The sequence below is a fragment of the Dioscorea cayenensis genome, chromosome 9 (genome assembly GCF_009730915.1).
Source record: "Dioscorea cayenensis subsp. rotundata cultivar TDr96_F1 chromosome 9, TDr96_F1_v2_PseudoChromosome.rev07_lg8_w22 25.fasta, whole genome shotgun sequence".
Taxonomy (NCBI): Eukaryota; Viridiplantae; Streptophyta; class Magnoliopsida; order Dioscoreales; family Dioscoreaceae; genus Dioscorea; species Dioscorea cayenensis.
Genome location: NC_052479.1, coordinates 20,541,598 through 20,566,371, shown reverse-complemented (window position 1 = coordinate 20,566,371; position 24,774 = coordinate 20,541,598). Strand labels below are relative to the sequence as shown.

Genomic DNA, 24,774 nt, shown 5'->3' with positions numbered 1-24,774 from the left:
TAGTACTCCACCCAAATGCTCCTGAATCTACACTTTTCATCGAGGCCACATGAACAAGCACACATCCATGTGGTAGATCATGTGCGTCTTCAATAAACGTCACATTGATGAAGGTCTTGCTAGTAATGCACAAGTCAGAATACATGAGTGTGACTGCCTTTGTGCCCCTCCAATTTGCATGTTTACTCGAGCACAACGGAGGTTAGCACACACTCACATGTCTTCTAGCACAACTTGTGTCTTCATATTTGTTTACTCCAAGATTTTATTAACAAGGTACATCCATGATCTACGTTGGTTTTTTTCCTACATAATTGTCTCCACAACCCTACATGCACAAAAGAAGACAAACACACATGTATAAGCAATAAAATCTAAGAAAAGTAATGCTCAATATAAGAAAAGAATACTTCATATTACTTATACACAAGCACTTATCAATTAGCATCAAGGATGGGTGTGTAGTTGTCATCATGTGCAAAATCTGAAAACAAAGAGTCATGTGAGGAGGGGCTCATCTTTGGGGAAGGAGCTTCATGAGGACATGCAATAGAAAGGATGGGTGTGTAGTTGTCATCAATATTGTCAAACCTCCTATACGACCGATCGAACTCGAAGGATGCCAATACCTTTAGCGTTAATGTGCAGAAAGTTGGCTCTCGAATCGATAATAATCTCCGCCAGCTTCCCACGGACAACAGCTCATTTATCTTGTCAGCTAACTCATCTCCTTGTTGAACCTCTCGCAGCGGACTTAAGTCCACAAAACATGATTGTCCAAACCTGAGTCTCAACAACCACTCAAACCGAGTCTGATGCTCGAGATTCGAAAATTCAATGTGTGCCAACTCAGGTGAAGTCACTCTAGGATGCTTATCCTCTTGCTTCCTCGAATGAGGTGCCATTTCTGCAAGAATTTAAGAAGAAATGATCAAAGAAGCTCACAAAGTAGTGTTGCAAAAATCCACACGGTCGTGTGGAAATTTCCCATGCCCGTGTGGATCCGCGGGTGTGAAAATCGTACGGCTGGGCACCAAGAGTTTAAGTATACAGCTCCAAGATATTCCTAAACTACTTCTAAGCATGTAATTACCTTTATAGAGGAAATCCGAAGCATAACTACCAGTTTTAATCCAATGAGAATGAGAAATGGCGCATAAAAGAGGGATTAAAGGCTTACCGATGAGATGAAGATACAAACTTCAAAATCGGACAAAATATCAAGTAAAAATCCCTATAAATCAGCGGTGCGAGGTTGGGAGAATGATAAAGAGTGTCCTCGAAGAGATTTGGAGTATAATGAAGAAGAAACACTAGGAGATTTTAAGAAAAACCCGCGTCTCTTGCAATTCTGCACAACCACACGGGCCTGCAGAAATTACCCATGCCCGTGTGCCTAACCCACAGGGCAAACACATGCGCCTGTGGCTTCTTTATCCATCTGAGAAAAATCTCGAAGTGTTTCACACGCCCGTGCGGAAATTCCACACGGGCATGGACCTTCACAGGACCAGCTCACAGGGGCACTCGCACGTCCCTGTGTATTCTCGGGATGGAAGAGAGCTCTTCAAAAAAAATCCACACGGGCATATGGAAATTACCACACTTGTGTGTTTGTCACAGAGCCATCCACAAGGGCGAGTCCACGCCCCTGTGTCTTCTCGGGAAAAATTTCTAAGTCTCTTCTAGACAACACACGCCCATGTGAAAATTACCCACGGGTGTGGAACATCACAAGGTCATTCACAGGGGTGAGTCTATACCCCTGTGTCCTTTTGGAATGCACTCGCAGTACAGCCCCACGGTCGTGTGGAAATTCCACATGGCCATGCGTTTTCTCTGGATACTTTAGAAAACTCTGCAGGCTCTGCAGAAAATTCCTGAACATATAGATACACTCAGAGCCTGTCTTATCATACAAACTATACCAGTGAAAAACACGAAAAACTCGCTTAAAGAAGAAACAACTTCGCCATAAACATTTAATAACACGATAACATCACAATGTCCATGAGAAAATCACAGCAATATCATCTAAAAATCAAGACACCAACACTTAAAGCCTTATTCATGCAAACACTAAACTAAAAACTAAGAAAACTGTAAAAACTTGGGTTACCTCCCAAGAAGCGCTTGTTTTACATCACTAAGCTTGACGTACCTCTTCTTACCTTACGGGGCTCATAGATGAAGGTTTCTCTTTTAAACCAACTATTATGCTTCCTAACTAATGCATTAATGAGTCATGGAGATCCTACAATACATGGTCCCAAATCTAAGGTCAACCATAACTAACTCTATAGTATGCCCCGATGGAGAAATCAAACAGTCTCAACACTTGACACTATATAGAGTAGCATACAGTTTAGGGATTCCAAGTGATAAACCCTATTCGTATGTGTAGACCTAACCCTTTGGTCCAGGTGAAAGGGTCCTAGGCACAATTAAGCCCCAAATACTAGAATTCACCTCAACGCTTCACTCTGTCACTCGCGCAACTAAGCCCAGTAGAGTTCATCCTCTAGCACTTCACTCTATCGTGATCACAAAGAACTCAAGGTAATGGAGATAGGATAAATCACACCGGAGGGGAAAGGGGATGCTCCGTTACCTCTCGAATCACTCTCTCAACCCTTTCCAATCTAGCTTTGTCTAACCTTCATGGTGTGTCACTCACAAGGGTTACCAAGGTGAACTCTCAACCCTAGTGTCACTTTAAGGGATTATTCAAACAATCAAGCATTCAAGATTGGAACTCAATTAAAACAGCAATTAAGGAAAGAATAATAAAGGTTTAATGAAACAAATACATCCTACGGTTCACCAATACAAGTACCCACTAGGAATTTAGCTCTCCATGGAGCAAGATACAATCAATCATAAAATCGTAAGTAAAAACAAATAGTCTATAGGAAAACTCCCTTAATAGTCATGTCGATGGTCTTGTGGAGTGGCCGCGATTTCTTCAAAGATCCCCTTGTCAAGCCTAGGGCACACTTCACCGGATCGGTGCCGATGAAAGCTCCACCAATAGCTATCTTCCAAGAGAATCGGTGTATCGAAGACGTAGAACCCCTCCAAAACCTTGCTAATACCTTTATATACCCTAGCTGCAAGCCTCTCTAAAGTTGGAGAAAAGATGGAAAGAAGGATGCTGAAATCGGCCTGAATCGAGGCTTTAAAAGGGATGGAATCGGGCATCCACACGGGCGTGGGGAATTTCCGCACATCCGTATGGATTCTTTGGAAATCACATTTTCAGCAGGGCGTGAATAGTACACCTACAGTAAATTGTTACAGTGTTTTGCTATAGTAATCTGCTACATTACAGGCCTAAAACACTCCGGAATCTATGTTTCTAATCGAGTTAACATAAATAGGCATACGTTTACGCCGTAGATAGCATCACTTCTTCAATAGACGACCTCATTGGTGAAGATCTTGCTATCAGCGCACAAATCGGGATATTCAAATGTGACTGCCTCTGTGCACCTCCACATCATTGTACTCGCTTGAATACATGAAGGTTGGCAGACATTCTCATATCTTGAGCCCGACTTTTGTCTTCGTGTTTGTTCCTTTCCAAGATTTAATCAAATAGTGCATTCATGATCAACATTGGCTTCTTTTCTCAATATTTAGCTTTGCAAACCTACAAGCCCAAAAGAACACAAATACACATGTATTAGCACTTAAACCTGATAAAAGTAATGCTCATCATAAGGAAAGAACACTTCGTATTCTTATCGCACAGGCACTTATCAAACTCCCCCACACTTACGCTTTTGCTTGTCCTCAAGAAAAGAAATAAAATATTAAAGCATAGAAGAAGGAAAGATTGAAAGCCCTCGACCTTAAGTTCACCAAAGCATGCAAGGAGAGCATTCTACAAGTAAGGCAAATTTCAACACTAAGTATGAAAAATCAATACTCTAGCTAAAAATTTGAATCAAAAAGGACAACAACCAAAAATCATGTAAGTGTGTGTAAAATCACTCAATTCAACCCAAAGTATACTCCTCAAAGTTCTAAGTAAAAGAGACTTATTTATCTACAAAGCATAACAAAACAACAAGATGGTAGTAGCTTCACACATCCTATAAGGTAGCCCTTTCCAAAGCGGGCGCTAAGGTGGCTTTCACACTTTCGAGGTGGTAGCTCTTTCTACTGGGGTGGTAGCTTTTACTCATCCCATGAGATAGATCTTTCTCTTATTAGGGCATAACTAGTATCCGACTTATGAGAGCAGCTTCATACTTCATAGGTGGTAGCTCTTTCCACCCAGAATGCAAAACTAAACAATATATCTATTTTTTCCAGCAAAATAAATCAAGAAACAAAACTAATTAGTCCCTTAAACAATGAACTTGAGTTTCCAAAAGAGTTTCAAGAGTGAGTGGTATCAATTGGGAAAAAATTCCTACAAATTCAAGTAAAAATTAGAGCATGAGAACATTCAATGTTAAAACATCTCCTAAACTCAAGAATATAAACATTGCAACTAAGGTGAACCGCCATTGACTATCTGAGCATGTATGTCAATCAAAACTTGTGTAAAAGATACGTGCAACGTGAACTCCCCCCCACACTTAAGATATACATTGCCCTTAATGTACCATGAAAGCACAATAGAAAGTAAATCAAACAAGTATATATGTGGGAGTGTCAATTGAAACAATACTCCCCTGACTCCTAATGTTGTGTTTGTTGGAGCAATATCTTGGGAGTAAAGTTCCAACGGGTTGTGAAGCACACATGGCCCACATTGCCCGTGTCCATGACTTGTTCTCAATTCTCATACTAACAAGACCATCTGCATGCATACACAAGGGGGTTCAGTGAATCTCAATAAACAAAAATGACTCGAGTACATAAAAGATAAAGCAATGAATACAACTCAAGACAAAATAACAAAAATAAAAGACATACTCAGAAGGAAAATCCTTTATGAGTAGTGCAGGTCTAACAACAACACAAAATAAAGAGAAAATAACAATAAAGAAATAAGATATGCATCAAGTGTCAATGTCATCTGCTGTCGGCTTCTCCGCTATTGCTGGTGGTGGTGATACTGCACAAGGCGGATCAACAGGTGCTGGAATAGGTGATTGTGGTGCCGGAGATGCCTGAGGGGTCCTCAGCCATAGGATAAATGATGAGGCGATGTCTCGCTCTCAAATTAACGGTAAGGTGTCAAAACGTGGCATAAACTCGGTGTACTGCATAGCCTGTGTCACCCGAACCTCAATGATCTCAGTACATAGCACCCCGACAGCATTCTCAAGCCTCTCAAAATGATTATAAGCTCGAGACAGTGAAAACATGCATACGGGGGTGGCTCCTCTACCACAGGAGGTTCCTCGGTCTCCATCGTGTCAGATGATGCTCGGGGACGGCCTGAGAGGCCTCGGCATCATCACCCTCACCCTCCGCTATCTCTGGAGCGGGCGTAATCAAAGCATATACACCATAGCTGTGTCTACGCACCAATCCTATCAATCTCAATGTATCCAATTCTAACGGTGAAGGAACAGTTATCTTCTCAACACCACATATGGCGTATAACAAACCTATGCCCACAAGAAGTTTGGTGATGTATGGCCCTGAAAAGATGACACCAACTCTGAAATACTGGCCTTGGTGGCGTAGATATTTGGCTAGTATGTGGCCCAAATGGATTGGCTGTCTCTGAACCATAGAGTAAAGGTACAAAAGCTCCTGTCGGCTCAGGACGCCGGTAGTGTCACCACGGCCATTCACCGACCTGATCAAAATGGCATGAAGATAGCGTTACACAGGTCAGGAAAGGCCCGTGGCCTTGGACACGCCTGGCTCATACTGTTCTTGGCAGCATAGATTGCTATATGCTCTCTAAGGAGTCAAAGAACCAGGATAATCGGTCAGAAGTCGGTCGAACTCAAACGAGGATAAAACCTCAAGTGTAAGCGCATGGATGACATGCTTTCTAAAAGTCAGTAACTGTCTCCAACCCCCCACCGAAATAAGATCCTCTATCTCATCTGCCAAGTCATCGTCCTACTGTATATCTCGCAATACACTCATATCTAAGAAACGAGTCTGTCCGAATCTAAGCCTCGATAATCACTCAAAAAGAACTTGGTGCTCGGGAATAGCGAATCCCATATTCTCTGGCTCGGGGGATGACTCACACGGACGTTTCTCAGCTTGCTTCTTTGACCAGGGTGCCATATCTGCAAAATGAAAACATAGAATCGATCAAAAGCATTCAAAAATTTATTCTGCAGATTTCCACACGCCCGTGTGGATCTACGGGGTGTGAAAACCGCATGGCCGCGCCTAACAAAACCCAAAAATACACCTGTTCATTATTTATAACTTCATTCTAAGCATGCATATACTTTATAAACATAGAAACGAAGCAATATTCATCATTTTAATCGATTAAAATCAAGTATGGCGAAGAAAAAAATGAATTGAGGGTTTACCAGTAGTTGAAGATGAAAACTCTTGAATTCGGCCGAGAATTCAAGTAAAACACATGAAGATCAATGGTGCGAGGTTGGGAGAGTAGTGGAGAGTGTTCTCTGAGTGATTGGGAGTGTAGGAATGAATAAAATTGAAAGGATTTTAAAGAAACCCTGCGGCCATTGCTTTTTTGTACATCCATACGGGCATGGGAAAATTACCCACGCCCGTGTGACTCCACAGGAGAGCCCACAGGGGCAGACACACACCCCTATGCATTCTTTGGAAAACACTAAAAGCATTCTGCATGCAACCACACGGGCGTGCAGAAATTACCCATGCATGTGCGCTCGACCCACAGGCGATACGCATGCCCCTATGGACTCACTATCCAACCGAGAAAATTCTCTAAGTGTGACCACGCCTGTGCGAAAATTACCAATGGGCATGGGTCGTCACAGGACCAACTCACAAGGGCACTCACTAGATGGAGGGGAGCTCCTCTGCAAAGAACCACACGGGCGTATGGAAATAACCCACGCTCGTCCGTTTATCACAGGGTCACCTACAGGGGCGAGTCCATGCCCATGTGTCTTATTGGGAAAATCTCTCAATTTTTGTAGGAACAAACACGCCAGTGCAGAAATTACCCACGGGCATGTGAAATTCGCAAGGTCATCCACAGGGGTGAGTCCACGTCCTTATGGCCTCTCGGGATAAGCTCACAGTAGAGACCCACAGGCGTGTGGAGATTCCACACGCCCGTGCATTTTCTCTAGATGCCGTAGAAGACTCTACAGGCTCTGTAGAAAATTCTTGAATGAATAAAAACACTCAGAGCCTGCTTTTATCCTGCAAACTATACCAGAGAAAAGCGCACAACATGCTCAAATGATCAAAAACTTCACTGAACACATTTGAGCACACGTGTGCACCAAAAATCCACAAGAAAATCACAGCAATAGCATCTCAAAATCAGGACACCAATACTCAAAACCTTATTCATGCAAACACTAAACTAAAACTAGAAAAATAGTAAAGACTTGTGTTGCCTCCCAAGAAGCTCTTGTTTTACGTCACTAAACTTAACGTACCTCTTCTTACCTCACGGGGCTCTTAGATGAAGGTTTCCCTCTTACCCATGACTTGGAAGCATGATGAACATAACCTCTTCAAGGTAGAGGGAGAGTTGTCAAGCTTGTTACCACTTGAGGGTTCGTCACCCTTGTTCCATTATAGCATATCCCCAACATCCTTGGGGCATTTCTTGTGGTGTCTTCTTGCTTGCTTCATCTTTCGGAGCATCTTCTTCACGATCCCCAGAGTAGATGGTACCTTCTCCTCTAGACCAATCATCATCAACTCCTCGTTCTCCAATTCTTGGTCTAGCAACCCCTCATACAGGTCTGGATTCCACATTTCCTGCACATATTCATCAATTAGTTCATTGGTAGTGTCAAGAAAATATAAAGTATCATCAAAGTCAAGAGAATGTCCCATGGCTTCAGCGAGGTGGTATGTGAGCTTGTCATCTCCAACCCTCAGTGTCAACTTCCCACCATCCATGTCGATCAATTCTTGGAGGTGGACAAGAATGGCCTCCCAAGTATCAAGGGAACATCTGCATGCTCATCGACATCCAACACTACGAAGTCTACAGGAAATATGCACATGTCCACCTTGACAAGCACATCTTAAATGATGCCCCTCGAATGTCTCACCGTTTTGTCCGCCAATTGCAAAGTCCTCCAAGTGGGCCTAGGCTCTCCCAAGCCTAGCTTCTGAAAGAAAGAGTATGACATGACATTAATACTGGCCCCTGAGTCTGCCAATGCCATCTCTTCACCCAAATTGCCAATGTTGCATGGGATAATGAAGTTTCCTGGGTCTTTCTTCTGGTTCGGCATATTCTTTTGCAAGACCACCAAGAAAGATGCATCTAGAATCACAGAGGCACTCTCCTACAATTTCCTTTTGTTAGTCAACAAATCTTTCAAGAACTTGGCATACCTAGGCATTTGGGATAATGCCTCAACAAAGGGAATATTTATATATAGTTGCCTAAACAAACCCAGAAACTTTTTGTACTACTCATCCGTTTGTCATTCTTCAATCTAGAGGGATAAGGGATTCTTGGCTTTGTCTAACCTTCATGGTGTGTCACTCACTCACAAGGGTTACCAAGGTGAACTCTCAACCCTAGTGTCACTCTAAGAGATTATTAAAACAATCAAGCATTCAAGATTAGAACTCAATTAAAACATTAATTAAGGAAAGCAAAATTAAAGTTTTAATGAAACAAATACATCCTAGGGTTCACCAATCCAAGTACCCACTAGGGGTTTAGCTCTCCATAGAGCAAGATACAATTAATCGTAAAAGCCATCGATAGTCATGTCGATGGTCTTGTGGAGTGGCAGCACCAAAGGTCCCCTTGTCAAGCCTAGGGCATACTTCGCCGGATCGGTGTCGACGAAATCTCCCCCAATAGCCATCTTCTAAGGGAATCACAGTGTCGAAGGCGTAGAGCCCCTCCAAAAGCTTTGCCAATACCTCTCTAAACCTTAGCTGCAAGCCTCTCCAAATTTGGAGAAAAGATGGAAAGAAGGATGCTGAAATCAGGCTGAATCACGGCTTTAAAAGGGCTGGAATCAGGCATCCACATGGGCGTGGGGAATGTCCACACGCCCGTGTGGATTCTCTGGAAATCACATTTTTATCCGGCCGTGAATAGTACTATTATAGTATATTACTACAGTGTTTTGCTATAGTAACCTGCTACAGTACATCATTGTACTCGCTTGAATACCTGGAGGTTGGCACACATTCTCGTATCTTGATCCCAACTTGTGTCTTCTCATTTGTTCCTTCCCAAGATTTCATCAAATAGTGCATTGATAATCTACATTGGCTTCTTTTCTCAATATTTAGCTTCGCAACCCTACATGCGCAAAAAAAACACAAATGCACATGTATTAGTGGTTAAACCTGATAAAAGTAATGCTTATCATAAGGAAAGAACACTTCATATTCTTATCGCACAAGCACTTATCAGTGAGCTTATCATCTTTAACCCTCAGTGTCAACTCCCCACCGTCCATGTCGATAATTGCCTTGGAAGTGCGCAAGAATGGCCTCCCAAGTATCAAAGGAACATCTACATCCTCATCGACATCCAACACTACAAAGTCTATAGGGAATATGTACTTGTCCACCTTGACAAGTATGTCTTCAATGATGCCCCTCGGATGTCTCACTGTTCGGTCCACCAATTGCAATATCATCCGAGCAGGCCTAGGTTCTCCCAAGTCTAGATTCTTGCTCGGCATATTCTTTTGCAACACCGCCGAACAAGAGGCATCTAAAATCACCGATGCACTCTCCTCCAACTTCTTCTCATTGGTCAAAAGATCTTTTAAGAACTTAGCATACCGAGGTATTTATGACAACGCCTCCACAAAAGGAATGTTGATGTGCAATTGCTTGAATATACCCAAGAACTTCTTGTATTGTTCATCATTTTGGTTATTTTTCAATCTATAAGGGTAAGGGATTCTTCGCTTGTAGAGTGGGGATGTCACCTCTTTTTCTTTATTGGCTCTCTCCTCAACCTCCACGACCTCGGGTGCTTCAACATTGGTCTTCTCACTTGGAAACCTACCCTCAACCTCATGACCACTTCTCAAAGTGATCGCCTTCACATGTTCTCTTGGATTAGTCTCTGCTATTACTCGGTAGGCTTCCGTGTGGTCTCTCCGATAGAGACTTACAAACAATTACGATATTTTCAAAGTCATGTGAATAATCAAGAAATTTATATATATATATATATATTCTTATTAACAAATTCAACAATTTGCTCCACTTGATTTTCTAAATTGTGTAATGAAGTGGTGTGGTCGCAAAGTGTAGCCTCGACCGATTGGAACCGTGTATCCGATGATTGCACAAATCTAGTCAAGGCTTTCTCTAAGTCGGTCATCCGGGTTTCCAAGCCTGGAACTCTATTCTCCATGTTCGGAACTTGTTATTGTTGAAAACCCGGTGGTGCTATGGCCTTTTGTTGCCCTTGGTTACTCCATGAGAACTTGGGGTGGTTCCTCCACCCTTGGTTGTAGGTGTTGCTATAAGGATTACCTTATACCCTTCCCGAGTTGCCCTCAAAGTCTACTTGTTCAGTCGGGGTCTGAAGTAGCAATTGAAATAGGACAATCATACGGCATATGTGACTCCCCACAACCATCACAACTCGTGATTGTGGCTACCCTTGGTGAAGTCAACGTATCCAATTTCTTGCTCAATACCTCTATTTGGGCTGCTAAGGATGTAACCGCATCAATTTCATGGAGTCTGACCATTTTCTTCTTTTCTCTTGCATTAGATTGGTAGCTATTCATGGCCATTTCCTCTACCAACTGTCGGGCTTCTTCAGGGGTCTTGTTCCCTATTGTACCTCCTACGGCGCATCTAGAAGTTGTCTCGTACTTGGATTCAACCCGTTGTAAAATGTCTGAATGATCATCCATTCAGGGAAACCATGTTATGGGCATTTCCGCAAGAGGTCCTTGAATCGCTCCCATGTCTCAAACAAGGATTCAAGCTCCATTTGAACGAACGAAGATATTTCATTACGAAGCTTTGCCGATTTCCCCGGAGGAAAGTACATTGCAAGAAAGTACCTTGCAAGAAATTTCCCTTACTTGGAACGACGAAATTTCATTGTGAAGCTTTGACCGATTTGATTCCATGTTGTAATGGATGCTCGTGGTAAAGAATGTAGCCACTGCTTTGCTTTTCCTTTTAGAGAGAATTGGAAAGCCTTCAATCTTATAGCATCATCCGTAACACCATTAATCTTTAGCATGTCACAAACTTCCAAGAAGTTTTCAATATGGTTGTTTGGATACTCATCGGCTAAACTATTGAATTACGCCGACTGTTGTATCATTTGGATGAATGCTAGCTTTAGCTCAAAGTTCAAAACTATAATCGGGGCCGCACGATGCTAGATTGTGTCCCCAATACTGATGGTCTGGCGTAACCAGAAAGTGTTCTCTATTGTTCATTCTGTTCTGCCATGTTGTCAAACCCTTCAACTTCCACTTCAGCTAGATTCGACGGTTCTTGCACATGTTCTTTATCCTTTCTTCTGAGTGTACGTTCAAGTCCAGGATCAACTTCAATTAATATCGAAGGGTTTCCTCGGGTCATAAACTGGAGCTGTACCAAAATAAAGTAAATAAATCAAAATGATAATAGAATAAGAAGATGTGAAGTAGAATAAATGATGAATAACTAAGATAACAAAGTGCAAAGTATCTCTAAATGCCTACTCCCCGGCAACGGCGCCAAAAACTTGACAACGACCCTTGCGTGTGACCCACAAGTGCACCGGTTTGTCGAAGTAATAAATCCCAAGTGAGTGAGGTATCGTACCCACAGAGAGTAGGGAATAAAAATACCAAAATTGCTACTTAACCAAGTGAAGATGAATAGTGATTGTGTTGATAAAGTGTAATGTAAGCGAAAAAAACGAGAGGCCCAAGTAAGTGAGAGGAAAGACAATCGATGGAAGTGGGGTACTCGGATAATGCTCCTCCTAGGACTAATGTTTCAAGTGCAAGACCGATTATTATGCATACTAACTAATTCTTAATGAGTCATGGAAATCCTAAAGTACACGGTCCCAAACCTAAGGTCAACCGTGACTAACTCTACACTATATCCCGATGGAGAAATCGCTCAGTCTCAACACCTCACACTATGCAAAGTTGCATCGAGTTCTAGGGATTCCAAGTGATAAACCATATTCCTATGTGTAGATATAACCCTTTGGTCCAGGCGAAAGACCCTAGTCATAATTAAGCCCCAGAAACTAAAGTCACTTCAATGCTTCACTCTGTTGCTCTGGCAACTAAGCCCCACCGGAGTTCATCCTTTAGTTCTTCACTCTATTGTAACCACAAAGAACTCTAGGAATTGGAGGTAAGATAAATCACACCGGAGGTGAAAAGAGACGCTCCACTACCTCTCGACTCATCCTCTCAACCCTCTCCGCTACCTACTACATTACTCCACCAAAACACTTCCAATTCTACAGTTTTTATAGAGACAACATAAACGGGCACATGTTTATACTGTAGATCGCAACTCTTCTTCAATCAAAGGTCTAATTGGTGAAGATCTTGCTATCAATGCACAAGTCTGGATATGTAAATGTGACTACCTTCGTGCCCCTCCAACTCATTGTAATGATTTGAATACATGGAGGTTGGCACACATTCACATATCTTAGAGCCCCACTTGTGTCTTCGCGTTTGTTCCTTCCAAGATTCCACCAAATAGTGGGTTCATGATCTACTTTTGGCTTCTTTTCTTAATACTTCGCTTCACAATACTACATGCGCAAAAGAACACAAATGCACATATATTAGCGCTTAAACCTGATAAAAGTAATGACTAACGTAAGGAAAGAACACTTCGCATTCTTAACAAATACACTCATCGATGCCTCTAGTTGGACAAAATAGAAAGCAAGATACATACTTTTTGAGGAATTAATTGTATGAAGGTTAATGGTTGGGTGGACATTGAGATCATTATATGGTCATAGTTTTGGCATATCTATGGGCGAAAGTTGTAAGCTCATGGTATATGTTTGATGAAACATATATGTGAGAATCATAAGTGGTAATGGTGGGTGTTAGGATGGACTCACATATTAGAAAGCTTCTCACTTGGGCTCTTGTCAAGTTGCTGCTCTTGGAGATCAAGTGATTGCTCTCTATGTTTCCCCTTCAACCTCTCTAGGTTTTAATTTTGTTTTCAATATCTCATCTTTTGAATTTAGAAAGCAAAAAGTAAAAAGTCTTACCTTTTTCTTCTTCTTTGATATCATATGGGATGTATTTTTTTAACATATTTGTTATTGATTTTCCAGTCATGGAATTGGGTTTTTTAACATATTAATTTGTTATGGTTTTGTTTGATCTGTTTTTTCACTTTTGTTGATGAAGTTGTGCATTATTTTTTAAATCTCTTAATATATAAGAGATGTAGTTAGAAATGTTGCAAGCTATTTCGCAACAATAATCGTAAGAGGACAATAAGCTTGCTTGTAGGGACTCATCCTTGTTGCATTTCATCATCATAACTTCAAATTAGATGTTAAATTTTCATCTATGTTTTCAGATGAATGCAGTGCTTTTTCAACCTCAAGAAAGTTTCTTCCAATGATCAATGAGGTTAGAGTTTTTCTTTAACATTTTAATGAAAACCGACCATTCAGTTCATTATTACAGGCCAAGGTATCAGCACTATTGTGTCTTAAGTTTCTAAAAAATGCAAATGCATCTTATTCTTTTTTAAAGAGCATATTGAGGCAAGTAGTAATTGTTAATCATCTAACATGATCAAAATTTTTTATATCATAATTAATTATGATTTTTTTTAGGTGATGACTATTTTACATCAGCTCGGGGATTGGAAGCGGAATTCTTAAAAGTTACTTTGGAGGTGTAAATTAATAAGAGATGCTTGTATTTAGGGCTTTATTCTCATTGTAATTTTTTATTATTATTTTTATTAATGTTATATAAACTCTTAATATTTTTTGAAATATAATGGAATTTGATTCACGATAAAATGATCCCAGTTCTTCATTATAAAAGTAACAATAGGTATGCGATCATGTTTAAATTAATGCCCATAAATTTAATATTTTTTTAAAAAATTTATTACAAATGTTTTAATATTGAAAACAAATAAATTTACTATTTCAAATCTGTTTTTAATACATTTTAAAAGTTAAAAACAGATTTACAAGGGAATTAAATCCGTTTCCAAATAGAAATAGATTTAATTGCGTTGCAAATATCAGCAACAAAATTAAATCTGTTTCTAATCAGAAACGGATTTAATTTCATTACAAATATCAGAAACATATTAGCAACAAAATTGAATTTGTTTCTAATCAGAAATGGATTCAATTCTGTTGCAAATATAAAAAACTGATTCAATTTTGTTGCTAATATGTTTCTGAATTTTAAAAAAACCGACTATTAATTTTATTTCTAAAAAATAGCAATGAGTTTTTTAGAAAAGAAAAATTCCATTTCTAATCCATTTCTAAAATGAATTAGCAATCGATTAGAAATGGAAAAAACTATTACTAAATTGGAATTTTCTTGTAGGGCACATCAAGTTATTCTACACATGAATTAACACAAGAACACAATAAAACTCCATAGCCAAAGAAAAAGAGTAAGTCAACATAACGAATAAATATCCAAGTTCATAGATCTGGGGCACTAGAGAATGGTTAGCCCCTCATAGTTTTACAAATTAATACAAGACTAAGGAAAACAAAAGAAATAAAAGCCATGAAAGACTCTTTTCTTTGACTCTCGAAGCAGTCCGATAGTGTTCTAATGAAATCCCACCAGCTAAGCTCCATTCCACTCGTGCTCTTACACCATAGCTTCACTCCATCTCCAGAAATGTGAAGGGGAAGACTTTGGCAGCTGCCCCCAAAAGGAAGAAGAAAAAGATCCCCCAAAAAATGACCTAGATTAGGCTTAAAAGGACTATTTGGGCTCGACACAGCCTAAGCATGTGTGTGCTTAGGCCGTGCTTTCTAAAACTGGACCATGTTTTTCAATTTCTGCAAATCAGAGATTTTCATAGGGTAAGCACGGGCGTTCTTAGTTCGTGTTTCCCACAAGTACGCCCGTGACCTGAGCGCCAAAACTGTGCTTTTTCTCCAAGTGTGATACAGTATGTTGCTACAATACTTGGCTACAATGTTTTTCTATAGTACAGTGCTTCACCTTATGAGGAATTCCAGAGATTTTCACTAGGGTGCAACATGCTTGTGCTTCGCTTGTAACTTATTTTCCTGCACAATTAAACAATAATACCCATAGTAGCATCGAATCATAACAAATCAATGCTTAAATACGAGATAAATACATTAAAAGGGGTATAAAAATATTTATATGAAATGCACTCATCAGTCTTGCAATGGGCACACTATCCTTTCTTCTCCCCATTCGAAAGAATAACTTCAACAAACTCAACCAAACAGATGATGTCTTTTTTCCTTTTTCTCTTTTCAAATGTTTCTTCTTCTCTTGTATTTGTTGTTGTTGGGGTTGTTATATTAATGCTGGTATTGGTGGTAGAATTTGGAGAACATTGATCTTCTAATGGAGGACTAGCCTTTGAATTATTTTGACAAGATGACATCTACATAAATAAGTAACAAAATTAGGTTGTCATAAAGAGCATTTCATATATTTTAATAAGTTCATTGAAAGGCAAATTGCAATCAAAAGCATATAATGCATTTATTTTAGACTTCGTATGCTAAAACATTTTTATAGCTAAGCTGCTATAAGCAAGCAAAGGTTGTAAACTAAACTACTATAAATAAAATTTCATATCCTACATTAACTTCCAATTTCATATAATTTACTAACAAAAATCACTTCAAATTTCATATAATTTAATTAACAAATATTCAAGAACTATAGCCAAAAAAATACACAATTTAACATTGAACAATTTAAAAGATTCAACACATTTACTACTGAAAAATACAAACAAAAAGGCATTGAAAAATACAATATAATAAGAAAGTTATAGTAATGACTAAAAAATATATATATAAACTAAAAGTCACACACTTTCATAGGTGCCTGCATCGGACCTTACATGATGACGGCAGTGGAAACTTGCCCGACTAGTTGATGATGGTGGTTGCCACAGAGGAGGATGAAGGATGAGGATGATAGGGCTCCGGTTTCCCATGGAGGAGGACAACGAGGCTTGGGTTTTCCTCAGAGGAGGATGGCAAGGACTTGGGTTTCCATGGAGGATGATGACAGGGACATGTTTCTATGGAGAAGGACGAGATGACTTTAAAAGCTAGGGACTGTCATGACAAACTTTGGAGGGCGGTGGTTAGTTGTAATAGGTTAGGGTTATTTGTGGTTAGAAATTACAATAGTATTGTTTATATACTTAGGTATTTTTTTGTAATTTTAAAAAATTAAAAGGTTTGAGTTTAAATATAAATAATATAATAATATATACATATATATACATTAAATTAAATGAGTAGCTTGAGCTTTGCTCAGCTTGTGTGTCCTCAAGTGCATGGGTTACTCATGTAATAATAGTGTACCTAACGGGTCTGGGTAGTTGAATCCATAGTGAACAGGATTACAGGTAATAACTACTTCTAACTTATCTAGTCTATTGATCAAGGATATGATGTGATGAACTAATACACAATTAAATGGATGTCACGAGTAAAAATACGAGTAAAAGAAGGGAAGTCTTAATCAATGAAAGTGAGGTATTCGGGCAATGCTTCCCCTAGGATTCAAACATTAAGCACAAGATTCACAAAGTCTTCTTAAACTAAGTTTGTTAAGTCATGGAAATCCAAAGGTAAATTAGTTCCTATCTCTAGAACACCGATCCTAGTCACCTACAAGGTCCCGACAGAGAAATCTCTCAATACATCACACCACATATGACTAAATAGTGTTCAAGGGATTCCAAAGGATGTATCCAATTCCTAAGGATAGACCTAATGCTACTTCTAGGTGAAAGGTCTCTAACCCCCTATGAGGTCCCGGAGAAGATATATCTCAATCGCAACACCTCACACCACATATGGTTTCTTAAAGTTAGGGAATATGGAGATAGAATACACCAATCAAAAGGGAAAGAGACACTCCACTATCTCATGACTCGTCTTCTGAACCCTTTTCAATCTTAAGATTCTAACCCTAATGGAGACCTCTCTCTCATCAAGGTGAATGAATCAAGCAAATTAATCAATCAATAGATCAATAAAGCAAGCAAGTATTAAGAAAATAAGATTAAACTCAACTAAACTCAGATTAAATGGAAATATAGTGTAAATCGATGGGAGATTGCAATCCTAGGGTTCACATGCCCAAATTTTCTCAAGGGTTTAATTCTCCATGTAGCAAGATACAAATTAAGATTTCAATGAATAAAAATCTGTAAAAGACATGGAAATAAACCAACCCTATATTCAGGATGATGGCCTTGATGGATAGTCTCAACGTCTTGATTGATTCCTCTCCGAAGCTAGAGTCATCGATGGCTTCCTTAATGCTATGGTGGAGCAGAAATTGATCAATGTGGGTGAAGAAACATCCCCAAAGTTGCAAAAACCTCTCCTTCAAACCCTAGCCTCCTTGCCTCTTCGAAGCCATGAAGAAGTTAACCTAAAAGTTGGCAAAACGGCCTTTTATAATAAAAAATTGGGAATCCACATAGGCACCCACACACCTATGTGGGCTAGAAAATTTACCAATGAACTCTACATGGGTGTGTGGAAATTTCACACTCTGTGTACAATAACTGCTTTAGTAACTCATGTGTAGTAGCCTACTACATGAGGTTTATGAACAGTACTTCTAGAAATCTTCTTCTAAGGCCACACAGCCAGCACATACCAGTGTGGTAGGTCACATGGCTTCTTATCGACCAAAAAGTATAGGGAAGGCTCTTGAATTCTTTACACAAGTTGGAGCATGAAGGTGTGACTGCCTTTGTGCCCTTTTAACTCATTAATTAACTTGAACTCCCTAAGAAGTTGGCACACACTCCCAAGCATTTGAACACATCGTGTGTCTTGATCATCGTGTTGCCCAAAAGGCTAGAAAAATTTGCCTCCATGACCTATCTTTGCTTCTTTTTCTCCCTTTATACCTTCACAACCTTGTTTGCGCAAAAGAACACCAAATACACTTTATGAACCATAAAACCTGATAAAAGAGATTCTCAATACATGTAAAACATATGAAGAAATATATTTACTCAAACACTTATCAAAACTCACAATGAACTTTTATTTAATTAAATGCCTAAGAAGATCAACGCCTTAGTGGTTTTACAATACCATGTGTGATTAGAGATGTAATTTGTGAGCTAGCATTAGCTGATCTTAAAGCAAGTATGAATGTCTTAAAAGGAATTCCTAAAGTTTGGGTTGGGAGATCCAAGGCCGACAATAATAACATTAAAATTGGCTGACTGTTCAGTAAGGCACCCGTTGGGAGTTGTGGAAGATGGGCTAGTTAACATTGACAAGATTCATATTCGAAGTTAATTTTGTGGTTCTCGATGTATACTAGGACATGGATGTTCCTCTCATACTTGATTGACCATTCTAGCCATTTTGTGAGGGGATAATAGTGCTAAGGGACAGAGATGAAGAAGTTGTAATCAAACTGCCGGAGGCGAAGAGGCACCTTGTGGACAATGATGATAATTCCTATTTTTGTTAATTATAATGATGTCATTATTTCTAAATGCATGCAAGGAGTGCTTACTATGGACCCTTTGGAGGATTATTTAGTCATGATTAAGGATGATGGTGAAGCAAAGCAACCCAAGGAAAGAAAATCAAAGTAAAAGAAGTTTCTCTCATGGATTAAAACATGGAGGAAGGTTGATGAAGCTAAAAGGGATTATCACACATCGACCCTTAGTCAGCTACATAACAACCACAACAATAACCAAAGAAGATGTGGTTTATAACATGCACACTCGAAACACTGGAATCAAAGGTGTGTGTAACATAAAATTTGATAGTCTAGTGGATCCATCCTATACAATAAAGATAGCATCCTCAAATGCAAAAATAAGGTTGACTTGATACCAAACCTAGGAATAGGTCTATAAGATAATGCAATTGTCTAACACAGTGTCTCTCCTCACACACTATTTAACCTAAGGAGAGATATAGCACAAGTGCATAACAAAATTATTCAGTGAATGGGGTAGCATAAACTAAAATGATTTAGCAAAATATTAGTATGTTAAAATATTTCATGCACAAGTATTTATTTCAAAATATACAATTTAAGAATGGATATATTGTAAGGAATAATATCTAGTATACTACCTCCACGCTCACACTAGAAACTCATATTCAGCTGAAAACAATTTAGAATGACATAAGCCGTTTACACATAACCCATTGATAAAATGTTTGATAAGTAGACATAATATTTTTCAACATGATAAAAATCACTAGGCTTCCCAGGTAGCTGTGAATTAAAACCATGGAAAAAGAGTTACAAAAGAAAATGGATGTCTTTCTCTACAGACTTCGTGGTGTTAGATGTGGATGAGGATGTTGAGGTTCCTTTAATACTTAGGAGGCCGTTCTTCCATACTTCCAAAGCTCTCATTGACATGGACAGTGGGGAATTAACACTAAGAGTTGGAGATGACAAGTTGACATATCGCCTTCCCGATACCATGTGACACTCTCTTGATTTTGATGATACTTTGTATTTTCTTAACACCACTGATGAGTTGATTGACGACTATGTGTAGGTGACATGACCGAATATGCGTCTAAACCGCAAGTGCACATGTGTCGAAGAAATAAATCCTAGGTGAGTGGGTATCTTATCCACAGGGAATAGTAAATAGAAACACAACGATTGCTATCTAACTATGATGAGAATAAATAGATGCTATGATGAATGAGATTTATATAAAGAGAGATAAAAGAAATAAGAACGAGAGGCACAATAAAATTGAGAGATACGACAATCGTTATAAATGGGGTACTCGGATATTGTTCCACCTATGACAATAGTTTCGAGTGCAGAACCAACTATTATGCTTCCTAATTAATGCATTAATGAGTCATGCAAATCATTCAATACACGGTCCCAAATCTAAGGTCAACCATGACTAACTCTATACGATGTCCCAGTGGACAAATCGAATAATCTCAACACCTCGGACTTGAATAGAATTGCATGGAGTTCTAGGGATTCCAAGTGATGAACCCTCTTCCTAGATGTAGACCTAACCCTTTGGTCCAGGTGAGAGGTCCCTAGTCACAATTAAGCCCTAGGTGCTAAAATCACTTCAACGGTTCACTCCGTTACCTTTACAACTAAGCCCCAGAAGAACGTCATCCCTTAGCCCGTTCACTCTATTATGACCGCAAAAAACTCAAGGAAATAGAGGTAGGATAAATCATGTTGAAGGGGAAAGGGGACGCTCTGCTACCTCTTCACTCACCCTCTCAACCTTCTCAAATCTAGCTTTATCTAACTCTCGTGGTGTGTCACTCACTCACAAGGGTTACCAAGGTGAACTCTCAACCCTAGTGTCACTCTAAGGGAGCATTCAATCAATCAAACAATCAGGATTGGAACTTAATTAAAACATCAATTAAGGAAAGCATAATAAAAGGTTTAATGAAACAAATACATCCTAGGGTTCACAAATCCAAGTACCCACTAGGGGGTTTAGCTCTCTATGGAGCTAGTTACAATCAACAATGAAATCGAATATAAAAACAAGTAATCCATAGAAAAACCCCCTCGGTAATGATGTCAATTTTCATGTGGAGTGGCCTCGTCTCTTCCAAAGGTCCCCTTGTACGTCCTAGGACACACCTCCCCTGATCAGTGCCGACGAAAGCTCCCCCAATAACCTTCTTCCAAGTGGAGCGCGATGTCAAAGCCATAGAACCTCTCCAAAATCCTTGCGAATACATCTCAAAACCATAGCCGCCACCCTCTTGAAAGTTATGGAAAAGATGGAGAAAAGATTGCTGAAAGCGGGCTGAAAAACGGCTTTAAATAGGCTTGAATCGGGCATCCACACGAACCTGTGGATGTTCCACATACCACTGTGGAATTTCCACACGCCCCTGTAGAATTTCCATACGGATCTATGGAATGTCCACACGCCCGTGTGGATTCTCTGGAATTCTGATTTTTGGCCAGCTGTAAACAGTAAATTGCTACAATGCCCAGCCAAAAACACTCCTGAATCCACTTTTCATCGAGGCAACATAAAAGAGCACACGTTTATGCCGTAGATTGCGTTTCTTCTTCAACAAAGAGTTTCATTGGTGAAGATCTTATTATCATTGCACAAGTTGGGATACGCAAATGTGACTGCCTTCATGCCAATCCAACTCATTGTAATGGCTTGAATACATGGAGGTTGGCACACATTCACGTATCTTAGAGCTCCACTTGTGTCTTCGCAGTTGTTGCTTCCAAGATTCCACCAAATAGTGTGTTCACGATCTACTTTTGGTTTCTTTTCTTAATACTTAGCTTCACAACCCTACATGCGCAAAAGAACACAAATACACATGTATTAATGCTTAAACCTGCTAAAATTAATGCTCATTATAAGGAAAGAACACTTCACATTCTTATCACACAAGCACTTATTAAACTCCCCCACACTTAAGCTTTTGCTTGTCCTCAAGCAAAGAAATACACATTGAAACATAGAAGAAGGAAATATTGAAAGTGCTCTGCCTTAGGTTCACCAAAACATGCAAGGAGAGCATTCTACAAGTAAGGGAAATTTCAACACTAAATACAAAAAATCAATGCTCTAGCCAAAAACTCGAATAAAAAAGGACAACAAATCCGAAATCCTGTAAATGTGTGTAAACTCACTCAATTCAATCCAAAGTATACTCCTCAAAGTCCTAAGTATAAGGGACTTATTTATCTACAAAACATAACAAAATAAAAAGATGGTAGTAGCTTTACACATCCTCTAAGGTAGCCCTTTCTGAAGTGGCCGCTAAGGTGACTTTCACACTTTCGAGGTAGTAGCTCTTTCTACCGGGGTGGTAGCTTTCACTCATCCCATTAGATAGCTCTTTCTCTCATTAGGGCATAACCAGTATACAACTTATGAGAGTAGCTTCATACTTTATAGGTGGTAGCTCTTTCCACCCCCAATGCACAACTAAACAATCTATTTTTTATTTATTTATTTTTTCTTTCTTTTCGTTTTTCCTGCAAAATAACTCAAGAAACAAAACTAATTAGCTCCTTAAACATCGAACTTGAGTTTCCAAAAGAGCATCATGAGTGAGTGGTGCACAAATATTCATCGGGCAAAAATTCCTAGAAATTCAAGTAAAATCTAGAGAATGAGAACATTCAATGTTAAAATTTTTCCTAAACTCAAGAATACAAGCATTTCAACTAAGGTGAACTGCCATTGGCTACGTAAGCATGTATGTCAAACAAAACTTATATAAAGGATATGTGCAATGTGAACTCCCCCGCCACACTTAAGATGTACATTGCCCTCAATGTACGTATGCAAGAACAATAAAAATAATACAATTTAAAACACATGTGAGAGTGGGCAATTGAAACAATACTCCCCTGACTCCTAGTGGTGCGTTTGATGGAGCTAAATCCTTGGGAGTGAAGTTCCAATGGGTTGTGAAGCACGCATGGCCAAGTGTAAAACACCTTGACCGTGCCCTGACTAGTTCTCAATTCCCATACTAATAAGACCATCTGCACGCATACACAAGGGGGTTCAATGAAGCTCAATAAACAAAAATGACTCGAGTATATAAAAGATAGAGCATTGAAATACAACTCGAGACAAAAATAAAAGATAAACTCAGAAGGAATATCCTTTCTGAGTATGAAAGTCCAAAATAAAATGCAAAAATAAAATACAAAAAATAAGAACAAAGAAGGTAAAGACGCCTCTAGTGTTCACGTGCCTGCCTCAAAATTCCTGCAACCCACCCGGGCGTGTGGAAAATCCACATGGGTGCGTAGGGGCACGTGACAGGCACAGTTTTGGGTTATAATTAGGCTATTTATTCTATTTTTTAGTGACTTTTGCAGGGCTTTTTTTTAGAGGACTATAAGGGCAAGGGTGATAGGGTTTTTAGAGGAGGTCTTTGGCGATATTGGAGGCCGTTCTTCATCAACTTTGATCAATCTTCTCTCGTTATAGCATCAAGGGGCCCTTTGGCAACTTAGCTTTGGAGGATGATTCTTCAAGACGTTGAGCAACCCATCAAGGCCATCATCACGAATTCAAGGGGGGTTTTCTCTATTGTTTTCATTGCTATTCATTGTATTAATCATTGTTTTGTAATTTGCCCCATGGAGGACTAAACCCTAGTATGTATTTGGGCATGTGAACCCTAGAATCTATTCTTTTGTATTGATTTGCTTTATGTTTCTATTAAATCCGAGTTTATTTGAGTTTTAATCTTGTGTTCCCTTTGCTTGCATGTTTTATTGATCCTTGTGGTTGATTGTATATGCATGATTTGTTACTTTGATAAAAGAGGTCTCCATTAGAGTTAGAATGACAAGGTTAAAGAGGGTTGAGAGAGTGAGTCATGATATAGTGGAGTGTCCCCTTTCATCTCCGATGAGTATTTCTTATCTATGTATTCCTTAGACTCTATGCAACCATATTTGGTATAAAGCATGAGATTGAGAGATTTCTCCACCGCGACCTTGTAGGGGGTTAGGGATCCTTTGAAGGGAAATAGGGTTGGATCTATCTTTCGGAATCGATTTCACTCTTAGGTATCCCTAGAGCTTATTATGGTCATATGGGGTGTGAGGTGTTGAGATTGAGCGATTTCTCCACCGGAACCTTGTAGGGGACTATTACCGGTGGCTTGGAGGCAAGGGTCGGTTGTTCTTGGATTACCTCAACTCATTAGACTCGGTTTAGAAGCATTTAGTGAATCTTGAGCTTCATGTTAGATCAAAGGGGGAGCATTGCCCGGGTACCTCATCTTTATTGATTGAGATCTCCTTTACTTTCTATCTTGCCCGTTTGCTTGCTTATTAATTTTTCGTTGCAATTAGTTCATTTCGTCACATCCATTGATATCGACTAGAAATAACAAATAATTGGTTATTACTAATACTTCCGTTTCCTATGGATTCAACTACACACTCACCAGGGGTAATTATTACTTTGACACTTGAGGTTCACACGCAATTCGGATATGTGTCATGTGCTTTACTGTAATTGGCAAATATTTTAGGTTGTTTGAGTGTATTTTCATGAGTCTTTGGTTAGTTCATCATTGTAATTATAGTTCTGTACAATCCTTTAGATTTGCGGACTTTTTTTGCAAAAACTGAAGATTTTTGAGTAATCCAGAGAAAACACACGGGCGTGTGGAATTTTCACACTGGCATGTGTTTTTGTTCAGAGTTCATCATCTCTATCCTAAGAAGACATAGGGCGTGTGAGTGCCTGACAACGCCACTTGTGTGTGACTCACAAGTGCACGGGTTTATCGAGTAATAAATCCCAAGTGAGTAGGGTATCGTATCCACAGGGAGTAGGGGGTAAAAATACTTAAATTGCTACTTAACCGCGTGAAAGTGAACAATGATAGTGTTGATAAAATATAATGTGAACAAAGATAAAAGAAACAAGAATGAGAGGCACAAGTAAGTGAGAGGTAAGGCAATCGATAGAAGTGAGGTACTC

At 39.4% G+C, this 24,774-nt stretch overlaps 1 non-coding gene across 1 annotated transcript; it reads left to right on the top strand.

Annotated features, from left to right (window-relative positions):
* The first annotated feature begins 10,979 nt into the window (after positions 1–10,979).
* LOC120269532 lies at positions 10,980–11,086 on the top strand. The gene has a single exon (XR_005539183.1). It is a non-coding gene; the product is annotated as a small nucleolar RNA R71 (small nucleolar RNA).
* Positions 11,087–24,774: the final 13,688 nt, after the last annotated feature.